The sequence below is a fragment of the Equus przewalskii genome, chromosome 1 (assembly GCF_037783145.1).
Source record: "Equus przewalskii isolate Varuska chromosome 1, EquPr2, whole genome shotgun sequence".
Classification (NCBI taxonomy): Eukaryota; Metazoa; Chordata; class Mammalia; order Perissodactyla; family Equidae; genus Equus; species Equus przewalskii.
The window spans coordinates 135,614,474-135,627,949 of record NC_091831.1 but is presented as its reverse complement, the minus strand read 5'-3'; positions in this window follow the sequence as shown (position 1 = coordinate 135,627,949).

Sequence of the window (13,476 nt, the reverse complement as noted above, 5' to 3'; positions counted from 1 at the left end):
GCTGGAAGAAATCATAGTGCTTGTTCTAGTCCAAACCGGAAACCAAGGTCTGGAAAAGTGACATAAAATCAGTGGCAGAGTTGAGACTGAGAAACTAAATGAACCACGTCTGTTGAATCCTTACTAAGGGCTGAGTCCTATGCAGAGAACTTTACATCCTCACGACAACTCTCTCCCATTTTCCAGGTAAGAAAAGTAAGGGCCAGAGAGGCTCATAAGTGACGGTGAATAACATTAAGGACGAGCTCCCCACTACCTTATTGATACTTTTCAGCGGCATTTCAGAAGTGTGGCCATCACAGGTGACAAATATTAAGCCCAGGCTCCAGTGTATCTGGAAAAAATGCTGTCACTGAACTACCCATATTGCCCTGTTCACTGATCCTGAGGGCCTGAATGGAAACAGGCTGGTTCTGTGGAGTGGGAGGGGCACCCTGGGAGTGGTGGAATGGAATCGCGAGAAGGCAAGTGGTTCCTGAGAGGTCGATTGGGAAATAACACTCATCAGACACCCTGTTCTCTCCATTAGCTTTTTCATAAATGTCAGACCAGCTTATTTGGAAAATATAGTTCCTATGTGGAACACAGCAGAAACTCCACAAATACTTGTGAAATGAATTGTTCCCAAGGGAATTTGAAGATGCTCTCCCTCTCAGTACTGTCGCCCTCCTCCTCAAACTCTTCTATTGTTATTCTGTATATATGTATTCTGTATATACTGTACTTCTGCTTATTCAGGTTGAATAGCTCCAGGAAACTCACTGCTTTCAAAGATGGCCAATTTTCAGTAAGTGCTTATAATTAAAATTATTCCTGTTGTTGACTCAGTTTGTCTTCCAACAATTGCACTCCTTGGTCCTAATCCTGAACTCTCAGGCAACACAGGATCTATCTTGTTTGTCTTCTCCGTCACAGTGGTGAAGTTTCCACTGGGCTCCTCCTCTTTAAGTTAAATGTCCTTGGTTTCTTTCATAGTTTCTTAACAAGGCCTCCCTTTTCTGGGCACATTGTGTCCCCAGGACTCTAGCCAGCCTCTGGGTGGATTGGCTGCTGATGTGCAGGACTCACTTCTCTGGTTCAGGCCCAGGAACACCGAGGCCCAGCACTGCCTACCTCTGGACTTGTTGTGTAAGAAAAACAAACCTGTGAAACCAGCTCTCTGTTGCTTGCAGCTGAACTAACTGATATAAGTACAGTCATGCGTCACATAACGATGGGGATGTGTTCTGAGAAATGTGTTGTTAGGAATTTTGTCATTGTGCAAACATCTTAGAATGTACTTACACAAACCTAGATGGTACAGCCTACTACACACCTAGGCTATATGGTACTAATCTTATGGGACCACTGTTGTATGTGGAGTCCATCGTTGACTGAAACGTCATCATGCAGCACAGCACGTGAACTGTACCTGCTTTGTACCTGGCTCTGTGCTGGCTACTTTACTAATACCATCTCCAACCACAGGGAAAATTCACTAACCATCCCTACCTCAGTGTTCCTATTTGTAAGATGAGGGATCTGGACCCGATTATCTCTGTGGTCCTTTTGGTGTCTGATGTCAGTTCTATTGGCATCGCCACCAATAGTCCTAAGCGCCTACACTGGGCTCTAAAAACAGTGGTGGTATTTTTCTTCAATGGTTTACAGTCACAACTGTATTTAATTTGCATTTTAATATTTTCCTTCCTAGAAATATTTTTCATAATTGCTCTTTTGGAGGAGAGAGAGAGAAGGGTCTTGCTGGGTTTGTTCCTGCTGAGTTGGAGAATCAATATTCCAAGTCATCTCTCTCTTCCTCCCCCTTATCATCCATTCCTCAGGCCAGTGCAGGAACAAGCACCCCACACACCAGCTTCCATCACTTGGTGCCAAGAGACAGAATTGGGTCATGGGGCAAGGGCTGTGTAGGCTGTTGCCCACTGGCTCCTAAGCCCCAGGGGGAGGGACCACACGATGCGTGTTGATGTCTGATGGGCCCGATCCAGCATGGCTACCAGCTAGCACCAGGACTTCTCTAGGGCCTGTGTGTGTTCATCTGTATAATGGGGGTGCTAATGATACCTGCCTGGCCAGCCCTGTGAGGTTGCTCTGAGGGGCTAATGAGGATTTTTGGACACTGTGAAGAGGCTGTACATGTCAGGATCAATATTAAGATTATGATAGCTACTCTTTCCGTATGATGATAGTTTTTATGACCAGGATTATCATCATTGTTTGTTACAATTCAGAGCTAGTACATGTGGAATGTTGTCTCTACCCAAATATCTCCATGTGGTTAGAACATACATTTATCTGTGCAATTTACCAGCCCAGAGAATACACAGAGTTTAGAGCATCTAATTACTCTGGCACAAGAAGAATTCACTCACTTCCTACAGGGGAAAAGCAGCCCTTCAAAGCAACTGTTGCCTGGCTATGGCTATTAAAGACACTGTTCTGTCTACCTTTTACTTCTAAATCTGAAAATCAAGGGAAGGGTTAAGCCTGAAACTCTAATTCTAGCCCAGCTTCAGGGCTTGTGGCTGCCACTGTGTTCTCGGGTTCCCCTGTGGGTAACGGAGGCAGGAACTGCTTTAGTGGCTGACACCGCATGGGAATAATCATCAAAAGAGAGAAGAGACAAAAATATTTTAATTGCTTGTAACCTCTTCTTAGCTGTGAAACAAGGTGGCCTTTACAGCCGGCCCCCCAGAGAGACTAAACACTGGGCCAGGACTGTTTTGAATGGAAAGCTATAAAGTCCAAGCATTTAAGAGGAGTGTTACTCTGTAATCACCACTGCTATTTATAGAGCTTGCCCTGCTCCACAGGCTTATGGCTGCACGGAGAACATCTCTCGGCAACTGCCTTTCCCAGCTGATCTTGCTTGGATTGGGGGTGAGGGCCTAGTGGGACCTGCAGTTGGAGGAAGCCTGGGCCCTGTGATGCTGTCACTCACACAAGGTTTCCCAGGAAGGGGACCAGGACTTGAACCAAGCCATGCGAGGAGGAACATGAACAGACCAGCTGATCCCTGCCATCTTTCCCCTTTCTCATACACAAAACTTTTGGAAGCTAGGATCTATTCCCTTGGAAAAGTAAAACAAAATAAAATAGCTAAAACTTTTTTTAAATTAGAAGTTCTCTCCTAAGTTGAGCAGCTTCAGAGTTGTCTGGATTCTAGCATTTAGGGACTGTCCAGTGGACAGTTGGCCTCCTGCTCAGTCACCTGCTGGCTGACAGACCTCACCCATTCACATGATTTCTTAATCTCTTATTCTTAAACACAAACAGAAATCCATGGATCACCAAGATAGTTGGTTCAAATTACAACATGAATGAAAGAGCCACACAAATAGAAAAATTGATTCCAGAGGAAACAAAGGTAATTCTGGGAACAGCAGATAGCTTAAAAAAAAATCTGAAAATAATATCCTCAGAAAAATGTGAGAAGATATCATGTCCATAAAATAAGAACAGGATGCTATTTAAAAAGGAAAAAATAAGAAAGAGGACTTGAAATTAAACTATAATTGCTAAAATAGATATTCAATAGAGATTTTAGAAATAAAGACAAGAAAGTCTCCCAGAAAGTAAAATAAAAACCAACACACAAAGACACAAAAATAAGACACAAGGACACTAAGATGCAAAAAAAAAATAAAAAAACATAAAGATGCTAAAAATAAGAGAGAAAAAGAAGAGACATAGAAGACCAATCAAGAGGTCCAGCATCTGTCTTCTGAGTTTCTGAAAGAAAGAATCAAGAACAAGGAGGGGAGGAAATTATGAAAGGAAGAATTTAAGAAAAATGTCTAACCCTGAATGACATTATATCAATGAGTGACACTGTAATTAAAATGACCCAGTGAGTGCCTAGTACAATAAATTTAAAAAATAGATTCATGTCTAGATATAGCATGAAAGTTCACAATACTGAGACCAAAGAGGATCCTAAATGCTTTAAGGGAGAAACAAACAGAACATCTACAAAAGAACAAGAATCAGAGTGACAACAGCAACAGTAAATGCTAGAAGACAGTGCAACAAAGAACTTAAAATTCTGAGGGAAAAGATTATCAACTTTTGTATACCCAACAGAACTATCATTTGAACACGAGGATGAAACCAAGGCATTTTTAGACACGTAAGGACTCATTTATTTCATGCAATCCCTTTTTTAGGAATTTACTTTAAGATATGCTCCCAAGGAAGGGGGGAGAAAACTAAGGAAAAAATAAGACCTAGGAAATACTGGAGCCAATCTAGGAGGGGAATCACAAGATGCCAGAGATTTCTTGAGCAAGCAGTCCCAGTCTGAGCAGGAAGCCAGGAATCCCAGAAAAGAGATCTCCAGGGAAAATGAGGACTTAACCGAATACTTAAGTTATGTCGCTTGGTAATAATTGGGAATATGATAAAGACAACTGGTGGAAGATACATAAAAGAAAGGTAATGAGAAATTCCAGGAAAAACAGAAAGCTGCACAAAAAGGGGGGCTTTGATTATAGTGTGTTCATTATGTGCATCTGTATGAACACTATTTACCTGGTCATAATGATTGTTACCTACTGGTTTTCAGTTGTTGTATTTAACCAATAGGCAGTACAAGGAAGACTAAATTATGGTTCCAGAACAAAATGTAACCATTCTGAATCTTTAAAATGCAAAACTAAAAGTCAGATAAGTGGCATTAAGAGAAAGGAAGGACAGGAAATCAGCTGGAAGAAAAAGTAGAGGTGCTGATAGGAAGCCAGGAAATATTGTCTATAGTAGGTGGAAGAAAAGATAAAAGATATTGTTTTTATTTAAAGTTATGAAAATGAGCATCTTAGTTTGTTTGGCTGCTATAAGAAAACACGACAGACTATGTGGCTTATAAACAGCAGCAATTTATGCTACCAGTTCTGGAGGCTGGAAGTCTGAGATCAGGGTGCCAGCATGGTCAGGTGAGGACCACTTCTAGGTTCAGACTTCTGTCTTCCCATAGTGGAAGGGGTTAGGGAGCTCCATGGGATCTCTTTTAAAAGAGCACTAATCCCATTCATGAGGGCTCCACTCTCATGATCAAATCACTTCCCGAAGGCCCTACTTACTAATGCCATCACCTTTGGGGGTTAGGATTTCAACATATGAATTCTGGGGGGACACAAACGTTCAGACCATGGCAATGGGTCAACAGAGAAAGTAAAAATTGGAATATAACAATATTGGAAGTTTACGATGGTAGGAGGTAGAATAAATGAGCCATATCATTTACTACAGCAGGAAATAAAGTATAAAATTGATAAATCAAGGAAAAGAGGCAGAAACATTGTTTAGAGTTATGGAGATGGGAAGTATCTAATACTTTGGGGGTAGAACTGAGGATGCAATAGTTGTTTTGATAAAAATTTCAAACTACATTATTTTCTTTATGTTTTGAGATAATTTTAAGATTAAAGAAAAGTGGCAAAAAAAATAGCACAAAGATTTCCATACACCTTTCATCCACCTTGTCTTAATGTTACCATTTTACGTAACCATAGCACAATGGTCAAAACCAGGAAATTAACATCAAAACTATTGAGTGAAACATAGACCTGATGTGAATTTCACCAAGTTTTCCACTGTTGTCCTTTTTCTGTCCTAGGATCCAGACCAAGATCCCTAATGCATTTAGTAGTCCTGCATCCTTCATCTCCTCCAGTTTGTGAGTTCCTCAGTCTTTTCTGGTTTTTCACAACTTTGACACTTTTAAAGAACACTGGCCAGTTATTTTGTAGATTGTATCTCACTTTGAGTTCGTCTGATGTGTGCTCGTTATTGGGTTGAAGTTATGCATTTTGGCAAGAAGGTCACAAGGGATACTGTGCCCTTCTTACTGCCTCATGTTGGGGTACCTGCTATCAACATGATTTATCACTGCTGATGTTAACCTTGATCACTTGGTTGAGGTGGTATCCGCAGAATTTCTCCACTGTAAATTACTATTTTCTCCTTGGTAGTTAGTATCTCAGGGGAGATATTTCGAAAATATGCAAATATCCCATTTCTCTTCACACTTTTGCCCACTGTAGCATCCATCAGTGAGTCTTGCCTACGACAGTTATTACTGTGGTTTTTGCCTAATCGTGATTTTCAATTTCTCTTATTCCTTTCACATGTGTTAATTGGAATTCTTCTGTAAGGAAGAAGATCCTCCCACCCGTCCCATGTATTTATTTATTTATTCATATCAGTACAGACTCATGGAAATTTATTTTATTCTATGGGTTATAATTCAATACTATCATCATTTTCATTCTCAATTTGTCCCAGCTTTCACTACTGGGAGCCCCTTCAGATTGACTCCTGTGTCCTTCTGATGTTCCTTTATCAGTTTTTGAGCACTTCCTTATTTTCTGTAACTATAAGATGTTCCAGGCTCATCTTTAATTTTCCGTGCTCCAGCCCTGGATTCAACACCTTCTGCAAGGAGCCCTGGTTCCATTCACTGGAGAGCGATGCGTCTATCTATCTTTACATATATTACAAAACATAGTCCATCACAATTCTTCCAAATTTAACCCAACACTCTCAAGCTCCTTTTAGCCTTCTCCCTTTTCCTTTTGCTAACTTCCTTCTCAGACCTTGAGAAATGTGGACTTCAATATCTATAATATATTTACTTATTTGTTCGGTCCTGGTCTATAACTACACTGGTTTCCGAGTTGGCAACCCATGCCACTGTGAGAAGCAAGCTTAGGAACTGGAGGACAGTATTTATACACAGTTCGTCTTTAACCTTATAGTAGCCAGTCAAGATACTGTTTTGCAAAGTTATTTAGTTATTTCTTTTCTTCCTCATTCCCTTCAGTGTAGTTATAGCATTCATTTTCACTTCAATTAGGGTCATTTTTTACTTTTGTGTGCCACGTTGTGTTCTCTCACATCCTGGTTGATTTTAAATGTTTATTTTTGGCTGGTATGTGAAACATTACTACGGTTCTGAGTCAGAGCTTCACAAAAAGGTTTATTCAGCGAAGTGTTGCTCCTTCCTCATCCCTACTACCCCATTCTAATTCCTCCCTTCTTTCAACCCCTTGCCCACCCATCCCCTGCAGGGAACTGTATTTCCTAGGGCTGCCATACAAAGTGCAACCAACTGGCTGGTTTAAAATGACAGAAAGTTACTGTCTCACAGTTTTGGAGCCTAAGAAGTGCAAAGTCAAAGTGTTGGCAGGGCCAAGCTCCCTCCAATCCTTCCTTGCCACTTCCTAGCTTCTGATGGTGTGCTGGCAATCTTTGGTGTTGCTTGGCTTGTAGGATGCCTTCATCTTCACATGGCCCTCTCCCTTTGTCTCTCTCTTCACATGGCCATCTTCTTAGAAGGACACCAGTCATATTGGGATAGGGGCCCACGCTACTCCAGTATGACCTCATCTTAACTAATTACGTTTGCAATGACCCCTTCCAAATAAGGTCACATTCTGATGTACTGGAGATTAGGACTTCAACGTATCTTTTCAGGGGTGGGAGAGAAGAGGGTGGGGCCACAATTCAACCCACGACAGTAACCTATTTCTTTAGTTTCTGGTTTAGCTTTCTCATAGTTCTTTTGTACAAAGGAAAAAATACGTGTATATTTTTCTTATATCCTTTCTTTCTTACATGTAGGATAGCATACTATAGATGCTCTTTTTAGTGTTACTTTTTTCACTTAGAAAAGCATATTCTGGAAATCACTCCAAATCAATTTTACAGAGATCTTCCTCATTCTTTTACAGAGCTGCTTAGAATTGCATTTTATAGCTGAACCATAGTTTATTCAATCAATCCCCAATGAACGAGGATTTAGAGTTGTAATTACCAGGAATGCTGCAATGAATAACCTTGTGCAGACACGTTTTCACTTGGTTGGAAGTGTATCCGCAGGACAGATTCCTAGAAGTGGTACTGCTGAGTCAAATCGCATGTATCGATCGTTCTGTTAGGTATGGCCTAAGTTCCTTTCCAGTTTGTATTTGCATTGTCCATGTATGAGAAAGCTTGTTTCTTTACAGCCCATGGAATGTATTGTCATGCTTTTTAATTTTTGCCAACAGGATAGGTGAGAAATGGTATCTCAGTGTTTAATTTGCATTTCTTTAATTATGAGTGAATTCGAACATTTTGTAATGTATTTGAAAAATATCTTCCCCATTTTTCTGTTGGATTTTTCGTCACTTGTCCCTTAATTATTTAACATCCTTATTGAGATGTAATTCATACACCTTAAAATTTACCTCTTTCAGGTGTACTATTCAATGGTTAGTATATTCACAGAATTCTGTAACCATCAACACAATCTCAGTTTAGTACATTTTTATCACCCTACAAAGAAACCTTATACCCACTCCTATTCTTCCCCACTTCCCAGCTGTAGGAATCCACTAACCAACTTTCCATCCCTATGGATTTGCCTATTTTAGACATTTCATATAAATGGAATCATGCAATAGTGGGCTTTTGTGACTGGCTTCTTTCACTGAGTGTAATGTTTTCAAGGTTCATCCATGTCGTTGAATGTATCAGTATTCCTTTTCAAGTGTTTCCCTGGCTACTTTTGCAGTTGTTTTTCCATGTGAACTCTAAGATCAACTTGTCTAAAAAAGCTTATTGGTATTGCATTAGATTTTTAAATTAACTTGAGGACGACATCTTCATAATGTTGAGTTGTCCTATGCGAGAACAGGAGGTGTCTTTCCATTTGTTCAAAAACGCTTTTGTGTCTCTCAAGAGTGTCAAATTATACTTAAAAATTGCTTTTCAATGACTTTAGGGGCTATACTGAGTTTTTAGGAAGGTGATAATTTGCACAATGAGACAATATATGTCACATTCTATGCAGAAAAAAGACCAATATCTTGAATGCTAATATAACTCACACAGTAAGTGATGTTTTAAAAACCTGTAGTCTGACTGACCGATGCCTTTGATGAAACTTCATCAATGTCAGCTGGAGAGGGATGCTTTGGGCAGTCAGGAAATGCCAGAAATACAGGATTATTTTCTTTCTTGGATCTTCCTCTCAAAGCTCTGCAGGGAGCCAGATCTTTTCCACCTAAACCATAAAATTTCTTGAGAAAGATAAACAGCTTCTCCCTTCTTGAGAGGGGGAGCAGGAGGCTGATATAACCAGTGGAGTCAATGATCTAAGACAAAAACTTTCAGAATAAAGTGGAGGAGCAAAAGGAAGTGAGTGTGTAAGGGTTTGTAGCCAGGACAGCAAAGCCCTTGTGATGGAATAAACAGCACTGGACACATTGCAGAGAATCTACATGTATACACCCACCTTTCTACTCTCACACACATACCCAAAGAGGACGGAGAATGACAGAAAAGAATTGATCAAGATGCAGAGAACAGAGGTCTGAGAGGGGCAGGACAAAGACCCTGACTCAGCCTCCACAGCTACAGAACCTTTAGCAAGCCCCCTGTAAGTGAAGTGTGGTGTTCTGAGCCTAATGCACCTTGAAACATTTCTAATTTGTCGCAATGTTTTTTAGAAAATTTTGTCCATTGCTGACAAGTTATTTTGAAAATATTGTTTACTGCAAGTCCCAGTTTAAGAACCTGATAAGGTTATATGGAAAATGCAAGTGTGATTAGCTCCTACTGCCCATTTGTCCCTGGCTGAGGGATGGCCAGGCTGCATTTAGTTTATCTACACCCATTCTATCTGGAAGACAGCAAGGGTGCTGGCTATATGACTGATACTCCCAATGGAGGGATTGCCTCCAAACCTCCCCTGCAGGTCAGACATAGTGAGATTCAGGTGAGTTCATTAGGCCTGGACGCCATGTTCTGAAGTTGTACAAAGGCTGGGTCAGGAGACCACCCAAAGAGGCTGACCTCACCTCTAGACCCGGGGCTGCTCCTGATTTACTCTGTGACCAAACGCAAACCCTTGCTGTGTCTTGTTTTACCTTTCTGATCTGTCAGATGAGAATAATGACACGTGCCCTACCTGCTTTACTGGCATTGAATGAAATGAGACAAAAAATGTGAAAATCCATTAAAGAGAATCAGAAGTACTATCTCAATGTAAGGGACTCTCCAGAATGGCCCAGTGGTCCAGTACTTTTCAGGGTCCTAATTAGGAAGAGAGGGAACAATTAGATAGCTGTCAAACTTATTTGTTGTGGATTAAAAAAATATCCACTCAGTGGCTGAGTCACTATTCTAACCACAGTTGTATATACATTAGATCATGTTTAAAGGGCTGAGAAATCTGTGTTCCACCAGCTGAAAAGCCTTCCAAGCCCCCATAACCTGGCAAACAGACTCCGGAAGGAGGCCTCATGGCTGGCAGGGGAGGCTGAGAAGACGGGGAAAGAGGTTGAGTCAAAGGGAAAAAGTTATTGTCACTCGGAAAAGATTCTGGAGACTCAGAAGTAGAGTCTGTTATATTTTACTTGGGAACCAACGTAATTAAAGGAAACCTCACATTTATGCCCGTCCCTTTTGGTGTAAGCATATTTGTTCTCTGAGTTCATGCCCAGGAAGAGTTACCATCTTTTGAGCAACTCAGTCCTTGCAAGTATTTTGTGGTGTGTGGAGACATTTGTGGAATACTTCTCCTACACAAAAGTCGCAAGTGGAATCTCATGCAGATGAAATAATCCAAGCAGTGACCCCTGCTGCAGCCAACACCACCACTGCCCCCACGGGAACTCTGCCCCCACCAGTCTCTCCGTCTGAGATTGATTTCAGGTAAACAGGGCCCAGGAGAAAATGGAGGGGCTTGAAATATGGGTGTTTTAGGACCCCAGCCTCCCATTTCAGGGCTTTTGTCCAGCTTAGGATGGGGTCCCTTTTCCTAACCTCTATCGGCACAGGAACAGGTCTTACCTTAGTCACTCACACTTTACTGTGAATATATTTGGGGTCAGGAAACTTTTGTCCTTTGTATTATAACTTCAGTCTTTTGAGTAAGGAAGTGAAAGGTTTTATTTGCTATTAAGATAATTTTAGTCAACAGCAAATAGATGGTGTGGGGGTGGGGAGCATATGCAATTGCCCTTGAATCTCACCACTCCCCTAGGGAGGCCAGCCCCAGAGGGAACTAAATCTATTCACTGGGGTACTCTGGGGTCAGTAGTCATCTGGGGTACAAGGATAGAGAGGAGGGGCTTTCTTTCCTCCCTCCAGGGCTTGTCCCCTTACCTGTTCTCCCTCCTGGAGTTGCAAAGGCTTTGTCCAGGTAGCTGCTTGTGACAACACAGCCTCGGGTCCTGTCCGTGCAGAGCATACTGTTCCTGTCTACTTTGGGCTCTTCTAGGCTCCCTAACTCATCTCCAGTCTCTACTTCCTCTTCCCCAAGACCTCCCCAAGGTCTCAGAGCCCCTTCTCATCATGCTTCTCCCTCCTCCGGCCACCTGGCCTGTCTCAGTTTCTCCACCCACCCAGCTTCCTCCTGGAGGTGACAGAGCTGCCTCCCGCCAGTGAAGTCCCACAGGTGCTGGGGCTTAGGGTGCCCACAGCACTTAGCCTCCCAGCACCTGGATGCTTAAGTGAAGAAGACTGGGCCAAATTCGCAGTGGGAGGCACAGGCAGGGTCTCAGATGGGAGGGAGCAAGGTGAAATTTGGCCTGGCACAGGGAAAATTGGGAGTGGGAGCCCAGGTCAACAACAGGTGTCAGGCTACAGGTGTGTGTGCACACATTAGTGTGTGTGTGTGTACGGGGTGTGCTCAGCATCAAGTGGAGAAAACTGTTGGCAATAACTACAGGTCCTGGAATATCTAACAAAAAGGGAAGAAAAACCTAAAAGCTTGGTTTTCAGTTAGAAAAACTGCCAAATATAATGTTCATAATCTTCCCCCAATCACCACTAATTCTATTAAATACAAAGTATAATAAAATTAGCTTATCAGAAGTAACGTTTGGTCACTCGGAGCAGTCTCTTAGTTTGCTGTACGTGTAATGTGGTCTCCTCTTGAGCTCACAATTATTTGATGATAACCTCCTAATCTACCCATCTTAGGATCCACAACTGCCTCCCAGAAGGCTCCCCTTTGATGTCACCCCATCTGGATGCCCCCCTGTCTTTGCCCTTCTTGGCCCTCCCTACCCAACAACAGGGCTGATTCAACCTGCCTCCTCTCTCCATACCGATGTCTCAATGCTGGGTTCAGATGCTACCATGTTTCACCTCTGTCATTGGAATGCTCTCCAAACTAGCACCTGCCCGCTGTCCTGCTGGCCCCAAATAGGTGGAATGAGCTTTCTAAAGTTCATACCAAGTCATACACTCCTTTTGGCTTGTCATTTTTGAATTGTTAATCAGATTCCTTAGCTTTGAATACAAGGCCTTTCACGGTCAAACCTTTACTATTTTCCAGTCCAATATAATCACTGCTATTTCACCCGTTGGGAGTAACTCATAATTATCTCTGGTGAGTCTCTTGTTTTATTTCACTTTCTTTTCCATGGGCCACACGCACTGCTGAAAATTAGAGGGCTGGTTCCAGTTCAAAGCCTTTAACCGGACTGAGCTCTCAGTCAGAAGTTCTCCATCTGCGGTCTATTAGCCCCCTGATCGCATTTTGTTATTCTCCTTGCACCAGAAAAACAAACAGATGTCTCTCCCACAGTCTCTGCCTCCCCTCAGTGTCAGAGGTTCTCTCCCAGGTGACCCCCTGTGACCCCGTGGAGTTCCTTCCTCTGCAGCGGCCTCACCCCTCCCTGTCGTCCCGTCTCATTGCCACACTCTGGTTTCAGGCTGTTTCTTTCTGATAACCTACGCCATTCCCTGTCGCCCTCACCCTGCTCTGGGGATGATCTTCCAGGTCCCAGACCTAGTGCTTCACACCGTTTGCCAGCGATTTCCATATGTTTGCTTCTGCCCACTGCTTCTGTGACCTTCAGTGTGGGACGCCTTCAGGATCATTCTTGGGGACAACCTCAGCACTAGGGAGCAGTCTCAGGTGGGACTTGGGTATTTAGCCTCGCTCCCCATCATCAGCATCAGCTCTCTCCCAAGCCACCCCTAGTACACACCCAGTGGAAGTGGAAACGGTGCGCTCACAGTATCAACCGCACCGCCATCCTTAGGCTCAAAATGTAAACTTTGGATTTGCCACAGGGCAACTGTCTAGAATGTTGCTTAGTTCTCAACATTTGGCTCCCCTGGAGGAACTTCTTCCAAGTCTCTGGAGTTGCCTGGAGGAAACAGGCTAATTTTGCACATTGCCAGATGAACCACTTCTAGCTGCTTCTCGCCACTTCTCATTCCCTTATGTTGTGTCAAAGCATGATCTAGGCCCATTGATTCCAGTGCTGTCCAATACACTAATACTAGCCACGTGTGGCCACTTGAAATGTGGCCAGTCTGAATTAAGATGTGCTGTAAGCATAAAACACACATTGCATTTTGAAGACTTAGTATGAAAAATCTCTCTTTAACAATTTTGTTGATTGCATGCTGAAATGGTAATATTTTAGATATATTGGGTTAAATAAATTATTACAATTAAATTCTCTTACCTGT